Source organism: Urocitellus parryii, chromosome 3 (genome assembly GCF_045843805.1).
Source record: "Urocitellus parryii isolate mUroPar1 chromosome 3, mUroPar1.hap1, whole genome shotgun sequence".
Lineage (NCBI taxonomy): Eukaryota > Metazoa > Chordata > Mammalia > Rodentia > Sciuridae > Urocitellus > Urocitellus parryii.
This window is the reverse complement of record NC_135533.1, coordinates 172,066,359-172,093,635: the sequence shown is the minus strand read 5'-3', so window position 1 is coordinate 172,093,635 and position 27,277 is coordinate 172,066,359. Positions and strand designations below refer to the sequence as shown.

At 44.4% G+C, this 27,277-nt stretch overlaps 1 protein-coding gene across 1 annotated transcript in view; it reads right to left on the bottom strand.

The window, feature by feature from the left end:
• Positions 1-27,277, bottom strand: part of Cacna2d3 (calcium voltage-gated channel auxiliary subunit alpha2delta 3) — an 882,565-nt gene that overhangs the window by 115,325 nt on the left and 739,963 nt on the right. The window lies entirely within an intron of this gene.

Here is a 27,277-nt window from a genome sequence, read left to right as displayed (position 1 = left end):
CATAAGGATCCCCTAAGCATTCTTGGTGCCCAGGAGTGGTGTTAAATAAAAACCGCATGGTTCAAGGGACAAGCACATGCACTGTACTCCAGACACTAGGCAGTTAATCAGCTGTCTCTCCAGCTTTCTTTGGAGGATAAGTTTGAAACACAGTTGTTACCAACATTCTTCTTCCCAGAGTTTCCTGGCACCCCCTGGCTCTTCTCCATTCCCTAAACTAAAGCATTCCAGGCTTACAGCCTCAGGGAAGGGAGGACACAGAGGAATTCAGAGAACAAAGGGGTAAAATCTGGATTTTTGAGTTTCTAAAGCTGGAGCAGGAAAGAAAATAGGGGAACTTTCTGGGTTAGTTCATTTTCCTCTACTTTACCTCCAGGCCCCTAATCAGATCACAGGGGAAGATGATCTGGATTGGAAAAGGAAGAGGCTCCTAAGGCAAGCCAAGGTATTGGCAGCTCTGAGGGAAGGACACGCGTCATGATGGCTGGGCAGGGGTCACCTCCTACCCTGGGTTGGTCCTAAGGGTTGGGTAGGGCTCCCAGAACAGATGACCTTACACCTATCTCTACTAGCATTGGAGAGTGTGGGGACGCTGGGTTCTCCTCCGCCATCCTCCCAGAGGCCAGAGACACCATAACTGAGCAGGAGGAGCCACCAGCTTGTCAAGGCTAGGCCCCCGGAGCTTCCAACTGACTCCAAGGTGACCTTCCTTTGGAATGAGGAGGGCATGGCACTGACCTGTGTAAGGACTGATGACAGAAGACCAGATGGGCCTGGGTGACTCAGGAAATGCCTGCATGATTACATGATTAAATGCCACCCCTCCCCCTCTTCAGCCTGAGATAAACCCTGGAAGAAAGCAAAGAGAGAAGCTAATAAATTCATTGAAAGTTCACACCCATCTAGACAATGGAGGCTCAGGATTCAGTTTCAAGTAAAGCTGCACTGATCCCACATCGGAAATGTGAGTGTGGCCCAAAGCTCAGTCCTTGTCCCCAGTACCAATCCAATAACAAGGACATGGGTTTTGAGAACAAGGAGAAAGGAGGTTTATTGCTTTGCTAGCAAAAGATAAACACAGGGGCCTCCTGTCCCAAAGGCTGTGATTCTACCATCTGGAGGAATAGGGGACTTTTAAAGATGTCATTCGAAGGCTACATTCCACAGTTCTCTGTTGAAGTCATAATTCACTGGTTAATTTGGGAGATAGTCATTTCTGAGATCTCTCGGTGCCATCCCCCAAGTCTGGATTACTTGGTTCCTGTGGTGGGCGTGTACTCAAGAACAGATAAACCTGTTTCCCCTGAGATTAGGGACAGAGAGATTAAGGAGGATCAGGGAGAGAGGAAGAGAAACATGTCCATTTTAAAAATCAGTTGCAGTGTCAGAGTAGCAAGGGCTATATTCAAAGCATAACATGGACCACTGTTACATTAGGACTGAAATTTGTGGCCTTTACTTATGTATGACCCAAGAACATAAACAATGTAGCATTTAATGAAAACAGATGGCCCCAGGAGCATCCTCAGGCAAGTTCTGGGCCTTTCCCATGTCCTCTCAAGACTCATTCTGAAAAAGATCCCAGGCAGTGGAACCTGAGTTCCAGTTCCCACCAAAAAGTGACTCACATTGGTGCAGAGGACTCCTGCACTGGTGATACAGGCAGGTCCCTGAGGCTGGCCCAAGAGTCCATAGGCAAGGAGAAAAACTGATCTAACAGCTTCACTCTTGCTTCCTTTGGCTGCTGCTTTTGTAGAAACTGGACCTTTTGACATGGACAAAAGTCTTCAAATAGAAAGAATCCTGGATGTCTGTGTTAATCAGCTTTCCATCACTGTGACAAGATGCCTGACATAAACAACTTTAAAAAGGAAAATTTATTTGGGCTCACAAGTTCAGAGGGTTCAGTCCATGTTCACTAGGCTCAGTTGTCTCTGGACCTGTGGTGAGGCAGAACATCATGGCAGAAGTATGTAGTAGAAGAAAGCTGTTCACTTTATGGTAGCCAGGAAGCAAGGGGGGTGGGTAGGTAGGGGAGGGAGGGCTGGGCTTCCAATAGACCTTTCAAGGGCATGCTTCCAATGGCCTTCTTCTTCCACACCAGCTGGGGACCAAGCCTTTAACACATGAGCCTTTGGGAAATATTTAAAATTCAAACCACAACAGATGTCCAAATCTGGCTTTGTAAGAATGGGACCTTCTGAGGGACTCATTGTAATGACTGGCGCTTTTTCTCTACTTATAGCTTGGACCATCTGACCACTATATGCTGAGTCTTCAACTATCTCCTGTGATATTGGTACAACTTGAGTGTTCTAGGGATGGGGAATTTGATGAGTCCTAATTCCTCTTCAAGTGAGAAGCCTTCACAATGTTATCGGGCCCCATAACTTGATCAGTGTCTTTGTTACCATCTGTGTCTGTTTCCTTGTAGTTAGGTCCAAACTGGAAAAATCAACTGAGCATGGGTCTGAGTTCTGCCCATCTCAAATATAAGCTGCATACCTTCAGGGTGGGTTTCCTCATCTGCACAATGGGTGTAGGAATCTTGCACACCTTATGGATTTGTTGTGAGGCTTAAATGAGCTAACTATGTCAGGAGACTAGCACAGTGTCAGGCACCTAGTAAGTATCCAATAAATCTCACATGCACATGTGCTTACATAGTAACGGCTATGCACATTAAATTTGTGCATTATTTTATACAATCCATATCCTGTTTTCCTCCCTGTGGCTGAATTTCCACTGATTTACCTCAAACTGAAAAACTTCTATGGGTCACCAGTCTACTACATGCTAAAGACCTGAGATCCTTCTACCAGAGTCCCTGCATTAGTCAGCTTTCCTTTGCTGTGACAAAATAGTTGAGGAAATCAACTTTGAAGAGGAAGGTATTAATTGGGCTCAGAGTTTCAGAAGTTTCAGTCTATGATTTGTTGGCTCCATTGCTTTGGGGTCTGTGGCAAGGCTGGGGATGCATGTCAGAACAAAGCTGCAAATCTCATGGCTGCCAGGAAGCAAGAAGAAAAAGAGGAAGAGACTAGGATCTCAAAATCTCCTTCAAGAACACACCCCCAATGACCTAACTTCCTTTCATTAGGCTCCACCTCTTAAAGGTTTCATTACCTCCCAGTAGCACCACCAGCTGAGAACCAAGTCTTTAGCATATGGGCCTTTGCAGAACACTTAAGATCCAAACCATAACACTGGGGTTGTGGCTCAGTGGTAGAATGCTTGCCTAGCATGTGTGAGGCACTGGGTTTGATTCTCAGCACCAATAAGAATAAATCAAAGACCTAAGCAATATCATTCTACTTGGAACCTCATTTTGCTCTGAAACTTAACCTCATTTTGCTCTGAAACTTAACCTCTGACCTACTGTAGTCCTAAAGTCAGGAAAATACCACAGAAAAGCTCTGTGGCAAAAGTTCTTGGAAAAGCCGCAGATGGTGATCACAAGATATCTAAATATCTGAAATTCCAGATGGCCTCCACCTAGGTGTGGTGACCAATATCTAAACTAGAAGCCCTGCAGCTTGGCACGTATCCCCATTGCAACATCCTCACGATTTAAACCAATCAATTTTAAGTGCAAGTGCGTCAATCCCTTGAACTAACCAATAATTCTTTCCAGATTCTTTCCCGCCACTTGATATGCTAAACATGCCTTAGAGTTGTTATTTGATTTTCCCATGGTGTGTGATGATTTGCTAAGAGATGCTATGATGTATGTGGGGGTCCCTGCCTTCTCCAAAGAATGTATAAAACTGCTGCAAACCCTGGGCTCGGGGCCTTTCAGCGTCACCAGTTGCTGTGTGTGCGCAGAGGACCGAGCTAGCTCGCAATAAACACCTCTTTGCTACTTACATCGATCTTGGTCTCTGGTGATCTTTTGGGGGTTCTGAATTTGAGCATAGCATCAATAAATAAAATAAAGTCATTAAGTCATCTATAACTAAAAATATTTTTAAAAAACCGAAACCATAATATTCATCAAATCTGCTGGGCTGGGGCCTTTGTCTCTTTAGGAGCATTATCAGATCTCACCCTCTGTTATAAGGCAAATGAGTTGGAACTAAGACCAGTTCCCAATACTGAACTCTGCTGAGAGTTTGTAAAACCTCAAGAGCCTCTACAATCCTCACAGGTAGGTGTCACCTCTGTTTTACAACTGAGAAGGTGGAGGTGTCTGAGGGGCTGAGCTGAAGGATGGGTAATTGCTGGGAGGGACCCTGCTGATACCAGAATTTGGAACGAGGTCTTACTGACTTCAAAGCAGAAGCAGATAACAAGTGTCTAAAATGAATGAGCCTGCGAAGAGCCACCTAAAATTTCTTAGCGTATGTATTTACTGAAGCCAGCCCTATAGGAAGAACTAACATCCATCTGCTTATTATGAGATTGACAATTCTGCATGCTTCCTGACAACTTTCTTTTTAAACATTATGTTTGATTCTTTTTTTTTTTGATTTTTATTTTCCCCAGTGACTGTGAACTGATTCATTTTGTAGAGGCCAAAAATAGTTCTGAAGATGTTCACAGCACCTTCCAAAGTCCTTCTGGCCCTCTGTGCTTGCCTTCTTATTCTACAGAAAGAGGAGGCTCCTAGGAAACCAAACAGCACTCAAGGGGGATTGAAAGCTTCAGGTGATGCGTTTCTGGGAACCCTGTGACCATAAGAGCACTGTAGAGCACAAAGATCTGTCCTTGATCTCCAAGAAGGCAGGCTACACTGGCAAGAAATGGCCCAAGAGGCAGTTAATAAACATGGCAGGTCCTGAGGACAGAAAGCAGCAACAATTGAGGACCTACCACTGGCTGGGCACTGACCTGCATTAATGATATCATTCAACCTATCAGCAATCCCGTAAGGGAGAAGATTTTTCTCTGTTTTAAAGAAAAGGTGCAAGCTAGTTTGGTCTTCCCAGAGACTTGGCAGGGCTGGGGTTTTGGCCTATAAATGCAATTCCCATGCCTGTTGCCCCTTGGCTCCCATTCCCATGTGGTTCTCCGTGGGGCTGCATCATCCCCCCAATCCCCCCAGGGAGCTGTTTGAGAGGTTTGCAGTGATGTTCTGATTGTGACAATAACTGAATGTCCTACAACTCCTGGGCCAGCCAGCCCTCGACAATAAGCGATTCCATGTGCCTCACTGCTTCAAGCCCTCTTCCTGGGATGGATGTGCTTGGAAACACGATCCACATCCATATCTACTTCACATCTAGATACAAAATATGTCTTGCACATGGAATTCTCTAGAAATGCAACTACGGTCCTGGGAGAGTGACAGAGGTGAATATACTTTGTTTTGTCTTTGTCCTCACTATCGAGGTGGCTGGATTCACGGATGCAGTATTCAGAGGGCAGCCAGAGTCTATTCTCCAAGTGAAGCACAGGCTTCTGGAGACCTTCTTCTGACTTCTCCTTTAGTTCCACCCAAGACATTTACATATGAAGACCCCCATTACCCTATCATAAACTACTCCGATTTCTTTTTGTGTGTGTGTGGGGGGGGAGGGTACTGGGAATTGAACTCAGGGGTCACTCACTGGACCACTGAGCCACATCTCCAGCCCTCGTTTGCATTTTGTTTAGAGACAGGATCTCACGGAGTTGCCTAGGGTCTCACTTTTGCTGAGGCTGGCTTTGAACTTGATCCTTCTGCCTCAGCCTCCCAGGCCACTGGGATTACAGGCGTGCGCCACCATACCCGGTTTATTCGTATTTCTTGATGTGATAGTGTCTTTCCCTAGAATTTTGGGGACAGCACATAGGAAAAAAAGGTTATATTTTCCATGAATTTCATTTTGAGATGATAAAGGAGATGTTACAAACTATTATTTAAAAGATAGAACTGAGTATGCTCCAGGCCTGAGATTCAGCCGGCATCCTCCTCTTTCTCCTCCCGCCTCCCTCTTGTCCGTGGCTCCTGCCTTGAAAACATTGATTTGGCTCAGGCCAACCTCGCATGTCGCCATGGCTTCCTCTGTGCTTCCCTTCCCGTTTGTTTTGGCCCCGATCAAGGTGCAAGCTATTGGTATCCGAGTCTCAGTTCAACTGATGGATTTCCCATCTCAGAGCTGGGCAGTGAAGGAACGGGATCCTTTTGTGCGAAGAGAACCCAGGTGTGCATAAGGAACCCCTTTGCTGGTGCTGCTTCTGCTTCGCGGTGCGGTGCGGTGCTGTGCGGGTCGGGGCGCTGTTCTTTTCTCCTATTGAGCAGGGCTGTCTCTGAAATGCAAGGGCAGGCTGGGAAAGGCTATGGAGCCCTGCAAACTGCTTTTTCCTGTACCCAGCATCTTCATTATAATTATCGTCAGCACTTAGGTCATTGCCTTGGGAGATGAAATGGGAAGGAGGGAATACTTTGCAGTTTCACAGCATACACCAGTTCCCCTGAAACCAGGAGGCAGAGAGACCAGAGTAAAAGAGCAAGAAACAGAGCCCCCAGTAGATTAAAAGGGGCCTTTGTAGTGGCTGCATCTGTACATTAAAATAAATCTCCCCTAGCACTAAAATAACATCTACATTCATTTGGGCCGGTGCCACGTTCAGCATTTCAGAAATTTGACAAAACCTTGCTGGAGCATGTTGGAGTTTGCCAGCTTCACAACAGAACAAGAAAGCCACCTCAGCCGCATGGAAATACTTCTCCCGGTTCCCCACTTTTGCCAGGACTCCCATTTTCCGGCTGCACTTGAAAGAAAAAAAGATATTGCCCTTTTTTAAGGTGCCAAGCACTTTGACGGCCCCAGAATGGGCAGCAAATTGCCCTTGGAGGTGGTAAGACTTCAAGAGGAATCTTTTTCTTTTTCCCCTAAAGGAAACTGCTAGAGACTCCGCAGGCCTGATAAAGTCTTTAATAGTTGGAGAAACATTATTTGGGGTGGCCCTTAGGTAGACTAGACATGAATAATACCTCGTAAAAATAATTACTTCTATCCAGAGCACACACGCGGCATGAGTTTGGGGGGGTGGGGGGGGCTTGTTTGCAAGAGAATGGCAGGCAGATGAAATCTTCCATCATCCGGGATCCAACAGGGTGGGGCAGGGCCCATGCTCAGGGCTGTGGAGCATGCACGCCCCTTCAAAAGCAGCCCTGAAATTTTCAGAGACCTGGACTAAGAATGTTGGGAAGTTTGTCAGGCTGCTGTCCGCTGCTTTGGAGCACAGCTAGGTTGGAAATAAGTTCACGTCTGCTGGCTGCGAATTTGATGCTAGGCCAGTTGGTTTGGTTGTACCATGGGTGGGGAGAACGGGGATGGCAGAGTGGGCCAGGGAACCCAACCTGTGCACTTCAGGAACCTGTAACTAGAAGTCCAAAAGGGTTAGGGATGATGCCCAGATGGCCTGGAACTAACTCCAGCTGTGGGAATTCTGCACAGATGTTAACTTGGCCAGTGAGGCCATCATGTCTCCTTTATGGGTGAGGAGAGTCTCTTCTCTTACCCATACCCCCTTTAGGGAGCTGTCCTACCTCAAGTTGCAGTCCATATGATTTGCATAGGGCTAACTTCCCAGCCTCCCACTTCTCCCAGGATTAGGGATGCATCCTCCCATCTCCCGTCATAGTGACAGGAACTGACTTAAGCTATCATAGGAACAAGCCCCAGAACTTTTAATTGAAACTTGGGGAGATGAAATGTAAGGACAGGAACCCTTCCTGCTGGATGAAGAGGGTTTGCTTAATAACAGGCCTGTCACCAAGAAAAGTCAGATAAGGGGCTGGGGCTATAGCTCAGTAGTTGTATGAGGCATTGGGTTTGATTCTCAGCACCACATATAAAATACATAAATAAATAACAGAGGTTTTAAAAAATACAACAACATTATAAAAAAATAAGAAAGAAAGAAAAGTAAAACAAGAGAACCCTGGTGGTTTCAGTTGAAGTCTAGATCCAACTGTACCTGAAGCCAGAGATGACACTGGACTTTTTAGTTACATGAGACAGTCAGTTTCCACTTGCCTCAAACAATTCAATAATTAGCTTTCTTTCCTTGACTGACTTTGCTGAAACCAATTTGAGTTTTGATTTGTGTTGCCTTCAATGGAGGGCATCCTGGCATCCAGACAGATGCAAATATGGTCTGGGTAGGTGGCTCCTTCCTTATCTTTCTGTACAGAGTTCTACCACAAAAGCACTTACTCTCTGTCCAACATGGTGGCTAACAGCAGCACTGGTGTGTGTGTGGGGCAACTCTGTGCCCTTCCCTTCCTCATATCAAGTGTCAGTGATGAATCCTGGTACTTACTTCTTCCTAGGGGACCTCACCCTCCTCCCAACACAGGACACCAGGCAACTGTGGCTGTGTCCTTGGCACCCGGTTAGCCGGACACAGAGTTGTGCTCAGGGAGAAACACACATGGGCTCCTTCACTGTTCTAAGCAACTGAGTTCTGGACAAGCAAGCAAACATGGACATCCTCATGAAGGGCCTGGTTGCTGGGAGTATTTTTATTTCTTCCCAGAGACAGTCATCTTGGGGATCTTCCCATTTTGACCGACATAGGGAGTGAGGTGGTGCCATGAAGAATCACTTAGTTTGATGAGCTCTCAGGAGGTCACTTTACATGGAACATGGAGTCACACCACACCCAAACTTTTCTAGGCACGAAAGTTTTCTATCTCATTCTCTAGCCAAGACAACCGGGTGGTGGATGAGGAGGAAGAGAATGCCATTGGGGCCTCAGGTCACATGAGGGTCTAGGGCTCTTGATGGGTGGTATTCAACTTGGCAGGACCTCGTCCTCCATGGGAGTTCTGCCTGGCACTGAAGAGGAGAAGCCAGGCCTGGCAGGTTAGAGCTGGCCAGGGAAGGGCCGGTGCTAAACATAGAAGGCAGCAAAGAGATAGAAGCTGTGTTGCTTTGGAGTCAGTTGCAATTTGATGTGTTGGTAAAGCTGGAGTTTGAAGCAACTCCCAAGTGCGTTATTAAGAATTGCTTGCATAGATGCTTCCTAACTCACCTTTCAATGACAGTCCAAGTTCCTACTTCCCCAAGCCTTTCCTATGTGGACTATAGACAAGCTTCTTTTCCCAGGATCAAGTCCTAACTGATAGAACCAGGACCTCTTAAGAGTACAGCCAAGGCAAAGATATCCTTTGCTTGTTCCTAAGTCTCAGCTATGTCCACATTGTAGGCCAGCCTAGTCCAGGCACCAGGCGAGGGTCGGGGTCGGGGGGACCTTGTACTTGGAATGTTCTGGATCTGTGCTGCTAGGCCATAGGCTTGGTGTAGGCATCCAGTGCTCCCACTCACCTGCCACAGAAGATATTTTGGCAAGTTATTTAATCTCCTGAGGCTCAATTTTAAAGCTGTGATGATAAAGTTAGATCAAGCTGAGTGTGTGCACACAATTAAAGCTCAATAATTGTTATCTTGGATATTATAGTATTTTCCTGGAATGAAAGGTCACTTTCTTTATAGGGTTCCAGGAAAAAAAATAATAATAATGACAAGCTGGGCATGGCGGTGCACACCTGTAATCCCAGTGTCTCAGGAGGCTGAGGCAGGAGAATCCCAAGTTGGAAGGCAGGCTCAGCAACTTAGTGAGACCCTAAGCAACTTGGAAAGTCCCTTTCTCTAAATAAAAAAAATCAATAAAGAAAAGGGCTGGGATGTGGCTCAGTGGTTAAGCACCCCTGGGTTCGATCCCCAGTTCAAAAAACAAACAAAGACAAATTAACTAATGATGACCCTCGGCCAGCCAGGAATTACTCAATTTCCTTTTCCCACACCAATGACATGCTCTCAACAGAAAGGTCCTCTTAGAACAATACCTGTGTAGTTACAGATCTGTAGCTAGGTTGGTTCAACTTGCTTTCTCTTAACGTCTGCTCATGGCAGTCAACAGCAAAGAGTAGCCAATCTCCTGCCTCATTGCAGGCAACTTTAACCATCTTAAACACACGATGGACATAGACAGTTTAATTTTTTTTGCAATGCAGATTAATTTTTATCGACACAGTGTTATCATCACTGATAAAGGTCACTCATGCTAGATCTGTGTTTTAGAGAAATCTGAGTCAAGGGCTGGGATCGTTGGTCTCAACAACCAACGATGTAGATTTTAAAAATAAACTGCCATCTACTTCCAATGCTGCATTTCCTACTTTTTAAATTTCTTCCTCTGCTTCAAGTATTTAAGAAAGGACTGGGTTCTTCTCATCCAGTGGAGAAGAAAGCAAAGCAGCATGCATTATCCATGTTGGGCAAAACATTTGTTCCCGGCAGGCTCAGACGGAGCCAGCTCCCATGAAGGCCCACCATCCCAGCCATTATTTAGCATTCCAGAACAGGGCATGGGGGGGCAAGTGAACCTCCTTTTCCTCTTTGTTAGATCAGTCTTTGGATTTTTCCTACCCAGTGGAGGGGTTATTTCTAAGAAGCCTCCCTCTCTGTTAGTGGTTCCCCTTGTTGCCTCTGCTTTTCTCTCCTTTCCTCCTCTCTATTCTCTTCAACTAATGAGGGTTTTCTGAGCAGGGGACACAGCAAAGGATGTGACTGCTCACGTGCTCCCAGGGCCTACTCTCTTCAGGCACACAGGTATTGTGCAATCAATGATTTCTGTAAGTGGTTAGAAAAACATGTGCAGGATGCTATGGGAAGATGAAAGGAGAACCCCAACCAAGTCCTGGGGGTCATGGGGGAAACAGCTTTGATCTATAGCCTGGAGCCAGGGTAGGAGCCTTAACAAGCAAAGCAAAGTGAAGGGAGAGAACATTCGAGATTGCAACCCCGAGAAGGAGGTTGGCAGAACCGAGAGGCATTCGGTACACAGACTCCAGTGTGGATTGCTCTTTAATTCTTTAGAAGCTTTGCTTCTACTTGTGGCATCTTAGAATCAAGAGAATGTCAGCATGAGATAGGGTTCAAGTTTTCCTGCTGTGTAGAAAGAACTGGGTGAGTGGGTGTGGTAAAAACCATGCAAGTGTGCAGCAGGGGTTGGGGCAAGGCCAGGCCTCTCAATAGTACCAATGAGGGGGACCAGCCGGTTCCCTCCAGGTACCCTGGTACTACCCACCTCTGCTGCATTGCCCACTGACTGCAGCAAAATAGCTTCTCCACATGCTGCACACCCTTCCCAGGTCCTGTCTGATCCCCCCAATCCTCACAACCCCAGCACACCTTTAACCTTGAGAAAAAGGGAGGGTGGCTGGAGACACTTGGTGGGGTGTTGATATATTTGCATTTGATGAAAATGACACAACTGCATTTCACACCTGCGGTTGGTGGTGGTGGAGATGGGAGGTGAGCATCCTGGAAGAACTTGAGCTTTGCTGTGGTTTTGGATATATGGTATCTCCTAAGAGCTCATGTGTGAGACAATGAAGAACGTTAAGAGGTAGAGATTAGATTATCAGAGATGTAACTCAATCATTGGATTAATCCATTTGAATGGTGGTAACTGGGAAGTAGCTCACTGGGGCTGAACTTTTGGGGCCCATATTTTGTCTCTGGCACCTCACTCTTTGTCTCTCTCTTTGCTTCCTGGATGCCATCTCCTGAGCTGCTTTCCTCTGTCATGATGTTCTGCTTCATCTCATGCCCAGAGAAACGGAGTTAACCAATGATGGACTGAACCTCTGAAATCATGAGCCAAAATAAACTTTCCCTCCTCTAAGTTTTTCTTGTTGGGTCCTTTGGTTCACAGCAACCCAGAGATGACTAATATAAGGTTATATTGCACTGGGCTAAGAGCAACACTGAAGTTTGGAGATATTAAATAATTTGCCCCAGGTCACAGTGCTACTAAGTGGGAGAGCCTGGACTGGACTCTGGGCCTCGTTAAAGACTCTGTTTCAATCACTCCATACCCAAAAGACACAGTTTATGCTCTGAGACACTCACAAGCACCCAGGAGAAAGAGAGATATACCTGAACTGGTACATGATAAAGGGGGTCTAAAAGAGAAGATGTTAGGAGACAGGGACAATTGGCCCCATGTGGCCATTTTCAAGATCAAGATCCACAGAATGGTGCTTTGAGAGCCAGATTCACAGATAATTCTAATTACTGTCATGGCTAGGTTAAAGGGCACAGGGCTAGTAGCCACAAACATCATGGATTCTGCTGCACATGTCACAAATAGTAGCTGAGATATTCCTGAAAAATGCTAAAGTCTGTTGGTGCCTCATTCTTAAATAGAACAAGGCAGCATATCTTTTCAGAGAGACTTCAACATAAAAGAAAAAGACAAAAACTAACAAAAAATTAGTTAGTTATTGGATACAGACAGCAAAAGAAATCTCTATGATCAATATACTCAGGAATACATTGTATCCTTGAAACAAAAACAGACTGCTGTAGAAAAAGAATCCTGGAAATTTAAAAGAAAAGAGTCAAAACAAATAAATTTAAGAGTAAAAAGATACACATTTTCAGAAATATGTATCTTATAAAACAAAGTATCTGGAACTTTTTAAAGAAAATGTTCTAGAACTGGAAGACATGCATTTTTTCTTTCATCAAAATACTCAGCATTATAGGGGCTGCTGGGGTTGTGGCTCAGTGGTAGAGCACTTGCCTTGCATGTGTAAGGCACTGGGTTCGATCCTCAGTACCACATAAAAATAAATAAATAAAGATATTGTCTCCATCTAGAGCTAAAAAATATTTTTTAAAAACACTCAGCATTATAAATGAAGAAGACCCATGACAAGCTGGAATTTCTAAACACTAGAGACCATGCAAGACCAGACCCTGCAAGCTTTTTAGAATGTAGGATCATTTCAAAGGATGTGAAAATAGAATATTATCAGACTTTTAAGCAACAATACTGGAAGTCAAAATGAAGCCATGCCTTCAAAAGTCTAAGGGAAACTGATTTCCAGGCTAAAATCCTAGCCCCCTGCCAAATGATCACCAAGTCAAAGAGTAGAATCATGACATTTTCAGAGCTGCAAGAATTGGACAATTTTTCTCTCTCTTTCTGAGAAAACTACAGGAAAACAGTTTTCAGAGAAACAAGGAAGTAGGACAAAGGTGGGTTTGGAATTAGGAGAAAGTGGGATACGATAGAGGGAAAGGATGAAGGAAATCTTAGGAGCCCAGCTGCCCAGCAGGCTAAAGAGCAACCAGTCCAGATGAAACAGAACCACACAGGGGGAAGGACAGAGTTGTCTCCACAGCATGAAGAAGTGGGTAGAAATATTGAACACTTAGAAAATCATAGTAGACTTTCAAGATATCTGATGAAACCCATGGGGGGACAGTTAGGGATGAGTAGAAGAAAAAGTAGGCAAATAAAAGGATAATGGGACGTTTCATTCCAGGAGAAGAATAGCATAAAAAAGGAAATACAAAATCGCAGACTATTTAACACAGTAGGGAATACACATCGAATTGCCTTATCAAATAATCTCAGTCTAATTAGTCAAAACTATGAAATGGGCATACAGCAGGGTTGGTGGATGAGGGAAGAGGACAAACTACTGTAGAATGTCCAAAGCATCTTGTATTAAAGAAAGTAAATAAGTAACTTCTAAAACTTACTAAAAAGTAACAATCTCAACTTGCCAATGAGAAACAGAGAGGCTAAGAGAATTGGAAGCAGTTGACTTGCTGTTTTTTTTTTTTTTGCATGTTTGTTTATAATTTTATTTAGCACTCCTTTTTTAAAAACCATCATCATATATTACTTTACTATGAAACCAATTCATATAGAAAGGGTTATTCAGAGGAAAAAACACACAGCAGATTCAAGTCCTGTTCACCAAGTCTGGTCTGAACCTGTTTCTCTCTTTGCATATTCCTCTTACATCGAGTTAGCAGGTGGGCCTACCTGGAGGGTGCAGTCCCCGTGGGAGGCAGACAGGAGACCATGGAGTTGGGGGGGGACATCAGTCCCTACTTCTTGAATCAGAGTTTGGCTCTCTGAGTTTGTCTGAGTCTACCTGTCCAGAAAGTGGGATGAAGCCACACCCTGTCCTTCAGGGTACCACAGGATGGTATGAGAAGCACGGACATACCTGCAGGTATGAAGCTGGTATGAAGTCAATCTACTGATGCTCTAAGATGCCAGGACCAAGGTACAAATGATGGCCTGGCTTGGATGAATAATCACTTAATACTTTTTTTTTTTTTTTAAAGGAAACTGATACTGTGAGTACCACCTGTGATCATCCCTGGGTGGATGACTTCCAAATAAATGAAGAAAGTTTCCTGGAAGACAGCTGTCTTTGCCATTCACTAAAGTTTATCCCATGGTGAGCAGTTCCCATTTTTACTACCACCCAGACAGGTGCAAACAGAGCTAAGAACCAGGTGAAGGGAGGAGACCAGTGCATATCCCTGAAGCCTCTTGTCCCAGAGCTGAGGGACACCCAGCCCAACCTTGGCTTAGCGTCCTTTCCTTTAGAGGTCAGAGGTGTCCCATGGTTAGAATCCCGTTAGCAGGAAGACATCATGACCTGAATAAAACGTACCCGTGTAAGGTCCCACCGGCCATTAAATATTATGGTTTCTCTTCTCTTGTCGCCAAAGGCAATGAAAACAATATGGGGAGCTGTGTGGGGAGCGATGATAGATACTGGAAAACTGAAATGTCATCAAGACTATATTTACTGCTCACCCGCATAATCCCAGCGTTATATATATAAAAAAGTAACAATGAATGAAGGGGGAAAGGAAAAAAAAAAAAAAACAGACAAAACCGGAGTCTCAAAGCTCCGTCCCTGTGCCAATAAGTAGTTTGAAAATAGCGTCCATCAGGATCCATATGTTTTCTGCATGTGCAAGAATACTCTTACACAGGGGGCTCACTTCATAACTGAGATTCTTTTTCATTTAATTCAGTCATATTAGATTATGGGGCTGATTATGATCATATCCACAAATCAGTGTTTTAACAGAGTTTCCATGGAAACACTATATGCCCTGTTTTTTAAGTTTTTGGACAAGGCTTTGCCTGTTTAACAACTTGAACAAGTTTGACGAGGACAACATGTTTTGTTTAAGTTACATTAACTGGGGCCAATATTTCCTAATTGCATTACCAGGAGAAACATTCATGGCATTACCCATACCATGGAAAACCTCCCCAGTCCGGCGTTCGATTTGCTTTAATCACTGGACAGGAAACGTACGGGGATTGCCTTGTCTTATCAAGTTTTAAATGTGTTAACTGGTTTTAAGTCGATGAAATAATCTCCCTTATTAAATGACAAAGTTAGTCTTGTTAAGAGGATCGGTATGGACGGCTGTATCCATTTATCTCTCAAAATGCAAATAGATAAGTACTTTGACTCCTGTGCCAGAGGTAAATGCCTTTTTTTTTTTTTTTTTTTTTTTGCACAGGGGTTTCAGAGGGATTCCACCAAAAGAAAGAACCCCAATTGCCCCCCCCCCCATAAAAAAGAAATCCCTTAAATATCAAACACACACACACACACACAAATGTAAAAGGGATGTCCAGGGAAAAGACTTTTCCTAGGACAACATTTTTGTTTGTTTATCTTTTTAGAGATTCACACTCACACACCAGAGACGTGTATTTCCAAGAGTCCACAATTTGGAAGTAGCCTGAAGCAACCTTTTTGAAAATCCTGCATTATAGAAAGATATCGGGTTGGGGTTTTACGGACTGATGTCAGAGTTCACCCTGACAGCATATAAAACGTATGGCCCGAAGCTCTGTGAGATGTCTGTGTCTGAAATGCTGGTGGAGCTTAATAAAATATCGGCAAGGAATAGTTTAATTTTACAGCATTAGGCACCGAGGCAGTAATTTGAGTGGGTCGAGCTGTATTTTAATACATCAAAGTATACTATACTACAGGGAAGCCGAATATATTTTTAAAAGACATACTCCCTATTCAGAACTACTTGATTCAAAATCCTTCCTTTCCGACGGAGGATAAGTCAAAAACAGTCCCAGTCTCCCCAGAGCTACCTGTCTTACTTTTTTAAACTAGGCACATATCTCAAAAGCGAGTTCATCTGTTTCCAGGCAGTGTCTTTTACTAGGGGAACAGGGAGGTGGATGCAGACAGGAAAGCTAGATGTGGCCACTAGCTCAGGTGTGGCCACTTTCTGTGCCATCCAGCAGGGATGTTATAAGGCCAGTTTCATCCTCTGCATCTTCTGTCCCTAATCTGAGTCCCAGATCTGAGTCCCGGCATCCTTCCCTCGGCATGGGGACTTGGAATTCATCAGGGTGGAGGTTACAGTGCTTTTCTCCTGTCTTCTGGGCATGCTCTGTTTAAGAACCTGCATGCTCTAAAGCAAACGTGGCCAATGGGCTTTGTTCCAGTGGTCCTTCAAACAATCATCTGGGTGGAGGGACAGCTGGAGGTCCACGGAATGCCCTGCTTCTCCTGCTACTGGTCTACAGATCAAAGGGAGCTCTCTCCTTCCTGCTCAGCAATGAAGAGAGGGTGGGCCTGTGGGGGCAGCTTCTGAACAGGGGACCAGCCATGACCAATGTGTCCGAGATCTGACTGATAGCAACATTCTGGGGAATGGACTAGATTAGTGCTAATGCTCTCCAGCAAAGGCCCATGCTTTCTTCACCTCCGGTCCCAGAATGCTCTTCCCAACCCATGGCCATAACAGACAGACAGCAGCTCTCCCTCTTCTCCCTGTGGTTCTTGGTCAGGGAAGCAAGAGACTCTGCAAGAATATAAGGGTGGATGTCCTCTGGGAGACATGTGCGGGGTTATTCCACCAAGTCCTCTTTGCCTGGGTCCAATTTTTCTTTTAGGGCTGTTTTCGCTTTCCCCCAAATGTAAGGGGAAGATTTGGGGGAAATAAGATGAGAGAAAAGAACATGGTAGTTCAAAGGCTTGGAGATGAGGCAGATGTGGGTTCAAATCCCAGCACTGCCATACACAAAATTGCAATCTGGAGGGGAATCAACCTCACCTAGAATCCTTTTTTTCCTTCAGTAAGTAGTAAGTTGCAGAAGATAGACAGGGACGGTGGCACACACCTATAGTCCCAGTAGCTCTGGAGGCTGAGGCAGGAGGATTGCAAGTTCGAGGCTAGCATCAACAAGTAAGTTAGCAGGGCCCTAAGCAACTTAGTGAGACTGTGTCTCAAAATAAAAGGGCTGGGGATGTGGCTCTGTAGTTAAGCACCACTGGATTCAATCCCCAGTACCAAAAAAAAAAAAAAAAAAAAAAGAAAAAGAAAAAGAAAGAAAGAATAAGATACAGAAGACCAAGATCACAGTTTCTCTGTGGCATCACAGAGGAGTGACAGGTTGGGCTTAGAGTAAACCCCTCTGTGTCCAGTCTAAGACCTGATTTTTCTGTAAGTCTTAGATGTTGTGATTTAACCCTGAGAATTGAAGGACTCATGGTGTCAGAGCAGAGTGAACTTCTAAAGAGAAGAACTCACCAAAGAATCAGCTGCTATTAACAGAGTCCCGTGGCCTAACACGGGAGCAAGTCTGCCGGATGCTTTTGGTGCCAGCTCCCTATCTGACATTTGTTACCCCTTTGGATCAGCTTCCTCTGCTCTGGGCACTTCATTTCTCAGGCTGAGGGCCGTGTAGTGTTAGGAGAGGCAGCACAGATGAGACTCACAGCTGATTTGTCACCCTCCGCAACCCCCTGGCTAAACACAGGGATTGTCTTCATAACCCAAACTCAAAAGCACAGCATGCCTGGGCCATATCTGGGCTTTCTGTAATCATATTTCTAGTGCAAGTGCCAATCCATGGACCATACTTATTTTTCAACATGCTCTGGATTGAAGGCCATTTTGAAAAATAAAGAATTAAATTTTTTTTTTTTCCTCCAAAGGACAAGGATAAAGCAGCAAATTTACAGCTCCATGTAGAAAGTGGGGTGGGGGCAAGTGACCTAGATCAGTTGCTTCCAAGGGCTTGATTCCAATTATTCCCTCAGCAACATGGCAGTTAGCTTTGTATAAGGGATTCTAGGGAAATGTAGAGTCAGGCTTGCAAATGGTAAGGATGAAGTTCAGGAATGGCCCCTAGCATTGTTAGTATAGTACCCGTGGCTGTCTGATATTGTCTGCCTCAGCCACTAACTGGAGGGACTTCAAACCCATGCATGCATGGTTGGCCTCATGGGGCTCCTGAGTGAGGCTTTGATGAATTCACGCAGCAGGTAGCAGTGTGACGTGGGACCTCTGGGAATCACTTCTGCAATAACATAGGCAGGAACTCACGGGAGGAAAAGTTCCATTCCACCAGGGTAGCCTCGGGGACCAGCAAAGCCCAAGGGACTTCAATACCCATGTGCCTAGGTGAGCAGCTCCTTTGTTCAGTACCCACAACTGCAAACTGTAGGTCAAATCTTGGAATCTGATAGTCAGGTACTGAGATTCCCCTAAGGCAAAGTCATCATCTGCTCTACCCCCATCAAGAAGTGTTCAGAAAACGGTAAGATGTTGTGGAACTGCCAAAGGACACCATGGGTGAAGTCACAGCTCCCCTAAGGTAACTTATGGGACTCTAAGCCTGACCCAAACACCACACAGCCTTGCAGACATGTACATGAGAGACAAAGCTTTTCAGCATTAACTGCAATGCAAGACGGAGGGGGCAGCTCCCGACCAGCTCCTACAATTCTTCTCAGCAGAACTGTCCAACCATTTCCCTTGCCCTGTGTACTGTGACCACACTGGCTTTCTGGCAGCCCCTAGGACATAGTGCCTTCTTTTTGACCCTTCGGCCTCACACACACCATATCTTTACATGGAGGGGCCCTTTTCCCTCCTGCTCTCTGTACTATATTCTAGACCATACAGAACATCCATAGAAATGCCTTCCCCCACTTCCCTTGTTAAATTTCATGGCTGCATTCTTTTTTTGGTGTATGTGAAGAAGGTACTGGTAAGTGAACCCAGGGGCACTTAACCACTGAGTCACATCCCCAGCCCTTTTTATATTTTATTTAGAGCCTGGGTCTCACTGAGTTACTTAGGGCCTCACTAAATTGCTCAGGTGGCTTTGAACTCCTGATCCTCCTGCCTCAACCTTCTGAGCCCCTGGGACATAGTTGCATTCTTACAGTACCACTTTACCCCTCTCCCTAGCAGGTTTAATGGCTTCGTAACAAATATCTGTTTCTGTTCCACACTCTATTGGTCATCTGGACTGTAAGTCTATTTATTTTCTCCCAAACACAGAGCTTAACAGGCTAGAAGTTCTCAAGAGATGCCTCTTTAATGAAGAAATAGCATGCAACAAAAGCCCCCTTGGTGCACTTGATTTGTATATAAGGGTATTTTCACCTTCAGCAGAAATGCAAGACACCCATGAACAAACAGTCTCTGAGAGGTAAGCACCTGTGTTGCTTGTGCTCAGAAATATCTCTGTAGGTCTATCTCAGCTCTTCCTCACACAGGCTGCATTTCAAATGTCTCCGTGGCAGAAGTAACTGAAGGCCACGAGTAGAAATTTATAAACATCAGCTGGAACAGCAAGAGCTGTACATGAGTTTATTTTCTCCTCAGCCCTCATTAGAATCACAAATGAAATGTTGACAACATATGAAGGAGCCTGCTTGTCGAACACAAATGTTTCCACTCTTATCAACCTCCAAACTCTGATAGTCATGCTTCACGATGAAAGCTCAACAGCCCTGGGGAGATGACTACATGCGTCCTCTAATTACACAAGGATGGGAAAAAGGGCCTCTCCAAACCCAGGATCCACTGCAGGAGAAATCAGCAGGGAAACTTTAACAAATAACAGTGTGAGCCCAGAGGAGGTGGCCCAGCTCGGAATTCTCAAATTAAGCATAAGGACAAGAATGTTACTACTGCATCAGAACAGGAAGCCCGATGAAGGTGGCTGTAGCCAAGTCAAGGCAGGTCCTTTATTTTGCCAGCAAAAGTCCCACACAAGTCCCCAGCATGCACGCGCGCACACACACGTTCTGCACGAAGATCATGCTGGTTGTAATTGCAAGACACCAACAACCTGCTTCCCTTTGTGGGGCTATTACGATGACAGGCAGAGAGATGTAGGACACAAATGTACCAAGTCTGCAACTGATTCTAGGCAAACACAAGTATGCATGTGCTCTACAATCTCTTCCCAGGCAAATGCTCCTTTGCACCGAACTTGCTTTTGTTCTAAGCAGATTAGTCAGGCAGACATAGCCCAAGTGCATAGTTGGTACGTGTCATACAGACATGATAATAAAGATACTAGATAATCTATATTACCAAATGTGAAGGTGTATTTTGTTAAGAGTCTTATATTAAAAATTTATTTAGGGAAGGTAGCTCAGTGGTAAAGGCCCTGCCTAGCATGCACGAGGCCAGGGGTTCAATCCCCAGTACTATACACACACACACATACACACACACACACACATACACACACACACACACACACGATTGATTTGTGCTGGGTGTGATGGCACATGCATGTAATAAAATGACTTAGAAGGCTGAGGCAGTAGGATTCACTCCCCAGTACTGCAAAAATAAAAATAAATAAATAATACTTAAATGCTCCCTACAAATCTGTGAGATGGGTCCAGGTGATGAGACTGAAGATCAGAGAGGTTAAATAACTCAGAGTCACATAGCCAGTTAAATGTCAGACTAGCATTTAAATCTCCATGGTTTCACTCCAGATTCCATGTTTATAACAGGGACCCTCTTCTGAAATGAAATAGTAAGACAGATGAAGCTGGGTCATCACAAGGGACACCTTAAGTTCAGGATGTGTCATTGATGGGTTACAACATAAATCCTCCTTGAGACTACTGTGCTTTCTGGAGCATGTTCCAGCTCTGGGTATCAAAGACCTAACACAGAGTAAATTTCAAAGAGGAAAAAGCAAGACACGGATTCATGAGAGCATCACAATGTACATACACTAAGCTCTGACTTAAAAATATGAAACACACATCATAATCTATTACCGAAACTAGACTATCATGTTATTTTTTTTAAAAAAAAAGCACCAAAGACAATAAAAATGCACCAAGAAGAGTTGCATAAAACACTCATTTTATGTGTAACATGAGTGAACAATCATCAGACGTGAACATGAACTTGATTCCAATTTATATTCCTGGGGCAGGGACGAGAGTAGCCAGTCAAAAGATCTAAGTAAAACAACGTGTCAATGTGAGGCCCTGGCCAGGCTTCCTAAGCTGCTGTGTTTCTTGATCTTCTTTCATTAGCTTTACGTCCACAGGCATCTGTCTATGTTTACTGTACCAGCCACATGAGCTCACTAATTACCTTTAATCATACTTATCTGAAATGCATCTTTACCTTCACAGACGTCTTGTGTACAGGAAAAGTGCTGGAAGGCTGTGGTTGGGAAGATCTTGGGATGGAAAGTCTGTGTTTTCTCTAACCCTGACAGTGCAGGGAGGATGGGCTCCCTCCCACCTCCAATAATGCATTTAGTTTGACCTCGGCTACCATCTTAGGATCCCCAGGAAGGGCTTAGGAGAGGTGTTTCTCTTAAGAGTTGGACATTCCATATTACTCAACCCTCAAGAAGAAAAAAATCATGGCATTTGCTTGTCAATGGCTGGAATTAGAGACTATCATGGTAAATGAAATAAGCCAATTCCCCCAAAATTAAAGGTCTCTCTGATATGGGGATGCTAATGCATAGTAAAAGGGGAGGAGGGAAGAATAGAAGTTCACTGGATTAGACAAAGGGGAATGAAGGGAAGGGAGGAGGGATGGGAATTGGAAGGACAGTGGAATGAATGGGACAGAACTTTCCCATGTTCATATATGAACACACGACCAGTGAAACTCCACGTCATGGACAACCACAAGAATGGGAAGATACACTCCATGTATGTATAATATGTCAAAATACATTCTATTGTCATGTATAACTAAAAAGAACAATTAAAAAAATTTTAAAAAGAGTTGTACATATCAACAAAATTATAAGCAGTCTTCCTGTGGGTAGCAGGTACAAACAAGGTGAGGAGATCAGTATCAACTCTCATGAAATGACTAAGCATTGCTAAATAGCACACACTGGTAAGTACTCTGAAGGCCCAGAGCCAGGTTACTATGTCTTTCCTAGACCCCGCAGCACTTTAGCTCCACCTGGGACCCTGGGGACAAGTGGATGTTGAAAAGTAACCACTGACCAACATTACAGACGCTGCTTTCCTTAGCTTGAGGGAGTATAGAGGTATGCATTTCACATGCTGGACTCCAATGATTTTTTTTTTCAGGTCCACTAATATGCTATTTTATCAGACAGCTCCAGGTCTGCTAAAGGGGGCTTAAACTCTATAGATATTCCTATGAAGGAAACTGAATGAGTCTTAGTATTTCTTTTTTTTTTCATTTTTTTTATTTATTTATTTATTTTTTTTTTTATTGTTGGTGAGTCTTAGTATTTCTTGAGTCTAAATCTTCACCTTGTCAAAAGAGCAAGAAAAAAACAGTGGGTGAACATCTCCTTCTACCTTCTCACTAGAGAAACCATGTGACAGCCTTGATTCTCCCCTGAACAGCTCAAAAGTTACTGTGTTCTCATCCTCTGACTCAGAATTTTGCAAGATAATTAAATCTGCAGCTTACTACCAAAAGAGTGTGTGGTACCCCCAAAGACTTAAGATATATAAGGAAGAAAATTATTGGTTTTATAAATATTGGACCAGACATGGGTACTCATAGTCCACGTGATTGCCATAAATATATTAGAGACCCTGAGCAAGTGAGTTAATTTCTCTGTGCCTTAGTTTTGTCATCAATAATGAAAATAATAGTTAATATTCATTCATTCATTCAGCATTTTTATAATGAACCTATGTGTGGGTACTGTAGAAACAAAAGAGTCATCTGAAGCTTAAGAGACCAGTGATCTGTGGTCACCTTTAAGTGAAATGATGCCAACAACATGGGGGTGGAGTGGGGGTACACATTGCTGCTAATGACCTCCAACAGTGATGTCTCCTTTTCTTCCAAAGCACACAGCTAGACTACATTTCCCAGATTCCCTTGCTGCTAGATATGGGCACATGATTTCATCCTGGCCAATGGAATATGAATAGATGCGGTAAGTACCTTTTCCAAGCCTGGCCCACATCTTCATTTTCTCCCCCCATCAGCCAAACTGATGGAGAGGACTCTCAGAACCAAGAGGAGGGTACAGCCACTAGATGGAAGAAGCCTGGGTCCATGAAGACTGCATTGACTATCAATCTGAATTAAACTATAATAAATGCAAAAAGATAAGTTGTTCCGTTAAGCCACCGAGAGTTGGAGGTCTATTTGTCACAGCAGCTAGCATGACTTTATTACAAATCTCTGGCCCACTGTGAGCACTAAATACATGATTGATAGGCTTGTCATTTAGAAATATATTCCTAGTTCCCTTGCCATAGGTCTTAGAGACTAAGTCCAAAGAGAGAGGGGACACAAACCCATACACATATACACAGAAAATCGGGAAGGAGGAAGGAAGGAATAAAGGAAGGAAAGGAGGGAGGGCAGGAGGAAGGAATCCAGCAAGCAATATTGAAGCTCTGTGTAAACTTTCTACTTTAGTGCGTTTGGTCAGCCATAATTCCTAGGGAAATATTTTCACTATTATCCTCATGCCTCCAGATACCAAGTTGCCTCCATAGCCAAATGAAATTGCTGCATGGATATGTGGTACCAAGGGCCTCCTTCCCATTCTGGGCTGCAGCTGTCCCTGGACCTGGCTGCCGTCCCCCAGCATCAGATCACCAAGGCACGTACTCTGGATGGGGCTCCTGTTGACAGGAACGGAGGAGAGCTTTGCCATGATTTACCGAAGCAGACGTTAAAACCGGGAGAAATGCTCACGTTCGTTATCAGGTCTTGTCACAGGCAGAGACCCCTGGGCACAGAAAGACAGATGAGTCCTCTGGGGGAGTGAGAGGAGGTAACTGGCAAGGCATGCTGGACGTACACTTACAACTCGGTCCCTAGAGATCTTGCCATCTGCATAGTCCAGTAAATGGAATGTGCCTTGAGTGTACCTACTGGACAAAAATGTCAGCTCTTCTCCTTTGCAGCTTTTTAATTACAGACGTGATACATGTCTGTTGTAGCAAGTTAAATATTAGCAAGGGTATAAAGAAAAAGAGGTACGACGGAAAAAGTTAAGCTCCCTCTCTTCTTAAACTAGACCCTTGTCTTGTCAAATAATCAGTATTACCAGTTTGGTGCCTGCCCTTTCAAGCTTCTTGTGTTTTTAGATACACCAATACACACTACAGGGTTTATTTCTCCACCTTTAACGTTTTTTTTTTTTTTTCTCAGCCTTGGGGGTTGAACCCAGGGATATTTTACCACTGAGCCACCTGTTTAGCACTTTCAATATATATATATATATATATTTTTTTTTTTAGATGGAGGTATAGGGATTGAACTGAGAGGCACTTGATCACTGAGCCACATCCCCAGCCCTTTTTATTTTTTATTTTGAATGGGGTCTCATTAAATTGCTTAGGGCTTCACTAAGTTTCTGAGGCTGGCTTTGAAGTCATGATCCTCCTGTCTCAGCCTCCTAAGCTGCTGGGATTCCAGGCATTTGCCACTGTGTCGGCCTTTATTTAAAAAAACAAAACAAAACAAAACACAAATAGAATTATATAACATACGTTCCTATTCAAATTGCTTTACTTCACCTAACAACTTATTATGAATCTTTTCTGAGATGGACTTAATAAGTGCTCATTTATTTTCTTTAAGAGACGTATATAATATTTCTTGGAAGAAAGTTATTAAATGCTGGATTTTAAAGCATCAACTTTAAGGGTTAATAATGGCTGTCGATTTTTGTTGTGGATGTTGTTTTTTCAGAAGAATGTGAAATGGTAACTCGACCTATTTATTTAGAAACCATTCTGACTTAAATTGGGCCACTGAGTGAGTCTCAGAAGGTAGGGAATTCTTGAAACCTCAGTGTGACAATAACCCCAATATTATTCCGAGGGTGAATCTGCAGTTTGATTCTATGCAAGGAAGCTGGAGTCCGGCTGGGTCTTGGTCCAGGGAAACCACCTCTCTAAGGAGTGCATTTGGCCTGTGCTGACGTGTGACATCTCTCCTTGGTGACTCCGCATGCACAGTTGTTGCCACCTCTTAAAGCTGGCTCACTGAGGGAGGGAGGGGGGGAGCTGTGGGCATTAGCATGCGGGTCATGCACCCTCCCTTTGTTCTCTTGGCTGAGGTCGGATGGAATAAATCAATCAGCCTCCACATCCAAAGTCCTTCAGCGTGTCCTGGAGCCTTCTATCCATGTGTGCACTGCCTATCTTTTAATGACCTGTTAGAGTCAGCAGGAACAAATAGAACCAAGAGCCTCCTGGGGCAGCAAGCAGCTGCTCCTGGGAATCTATCTTCTGTGGGATTCTCTGTGTGTTCCCAGTTTAGATGGGAACAGCCAGCTCAGACTCTTCTGAGGTCTGAGAACACGCACTGCTAAGAGGAGATACTGCTGTTGATTGACCAGATCTGTGCTATGCACTGGACAAATAGCACTTCATCTGTCCTGTCCCCTAGGAGGTAGGTATTATCCATGCTCTACTGATGCAAAGCAAGACTCAGAAAAGTTGTGATTTGTCCAAGACCACACAGCTTTAGGATCAATGCAACATAAAAATGGGCATCCTCATTAAGCCACACAGCCTAGTTGTATCTGGAGGTTTTCTTGGTCCTCTGAAGTTCCCTGCAAGTGTCCTGGTTTCCCATGCCCAGTCATGCTCTCAGTGGATTCATCTTTCTCAGGCCTCTGAGTCAAAGAGATTCAGATCCTATTTGGGTTCTGCAAGACAAGGCTAAATAGCTCCACTATAACCCAAAGAGATACATGCTCAAATTTTCCGTCCAACACACCCCTAAAGTTGGTGAGTACAGTGCCTTTGAAGCTCACTCCTGATTTCTGACCAGCGTGACAAGGTTTTAGACATAATCAAGCCCTAAAGATCATCCTATATTTTATGGAAGAGGAGATAGGACATAAAATGGATATGCCTGGTTGGGAGGTGGGAGTTGGGGGTGGATGACAGGTGGTGAGGTGACAGCAGTGGCTAGAGGGTGAGATAGAGCAGGGTTTGCAAACCATAGCCCACTGGCTCATCAGGCCCTTTACCTGTTTTTGTAAATAAAGTTGTATTGGAGCACAGGCACACATATCCATTAAGGATCATCTCTGGCTATTTTTGTACTACGACAGCAGGACGTAAGCTTGCACCAGAGACCAGAGGGCCCTCAGTGTCTAACATATTTACTGCCTGACCCTCCACGAAAATGTTTCCAGACCCCAAGGAAAGAGAGTAACTTCCAAGTTCTTAAAGGGAACATAAAGTTTACAGGTGTTTTTTATGCTATTATGAATTAATGACTATGTTTAGGTGGCCACTGATGGTCATGTATCATGGAAAAGTGATTACTAGCTGGGCATGGTGGCACACGCCTGTAATCTCAGTAGTTTGGGAGGCTGAGACAGGAGGATCACGAGTTCAAAGCCAGCAATGGCAAGATCCTAAGCAACTCAGTGAGACCCTATCTCTAAATAAAATACAGAATAGGGCTGGGATGTGGCTCAGTGGTTGAGTTCAATCCTGGTACCCTCAACCCCCAAAATGGGCATCCTTATTTAGCCACACAGCATGATTGTGGGAAGGGGCTTAGAGACAATAGTCCCCAAGGAATAGGCTATTAAGAATAGTCACTATCCAATCCTGTTCAGAGGGAGCCTCCTGCCTTTGTAGCACCAGGCAGGCTTCAGGGCCAGCCTCTATCAAGACCAGGAGCTGGGAAGTGCTGCAAAGCACACTTGTGGGTACTGGTCAATACTCATGAGCACACTCTAGGCTGCGACATGTATTGCTTTAGGTAATTCTGATTACAATCTTGTGAAATAAAAACTACCGATATCCCCCATGTTAGAGATGAGGTCCTGAGCCGACTAGCCAAATCCTGGCCCATCTGATTCCCAAATTCACATGCAAAGGCTCCACTTCACAGCTTTTGGGGCCAGAGATTCCAGGTCTTATGGCCTCCATGAAAGGCGTCCCCGAGCGAGCGCACTCAGAACATGTTGGGGTGTTGTAGGAGAGCCACCTCGAGCATCCAAAGCCCACCTCAACAAGTGGCAGGGGAGTTGCACATTCAGAGACAAGAGTTCCTGTCCCTGGTGGGAAAGTTCCCAGCAGCTTCAGTTAGAGGACGTCACAGTTCATTGATGTCGGATGCGCACAGGAGGCTTTATTGTTTCACATGTGAAAAATGAGGAAAGGGCCAGACCCTTGGCATCAGGGAAACGATGAAAGATTGAGATTTCCAAAGTCATGCTAACCCAAAGGTCAATTCAACCGGGGCTG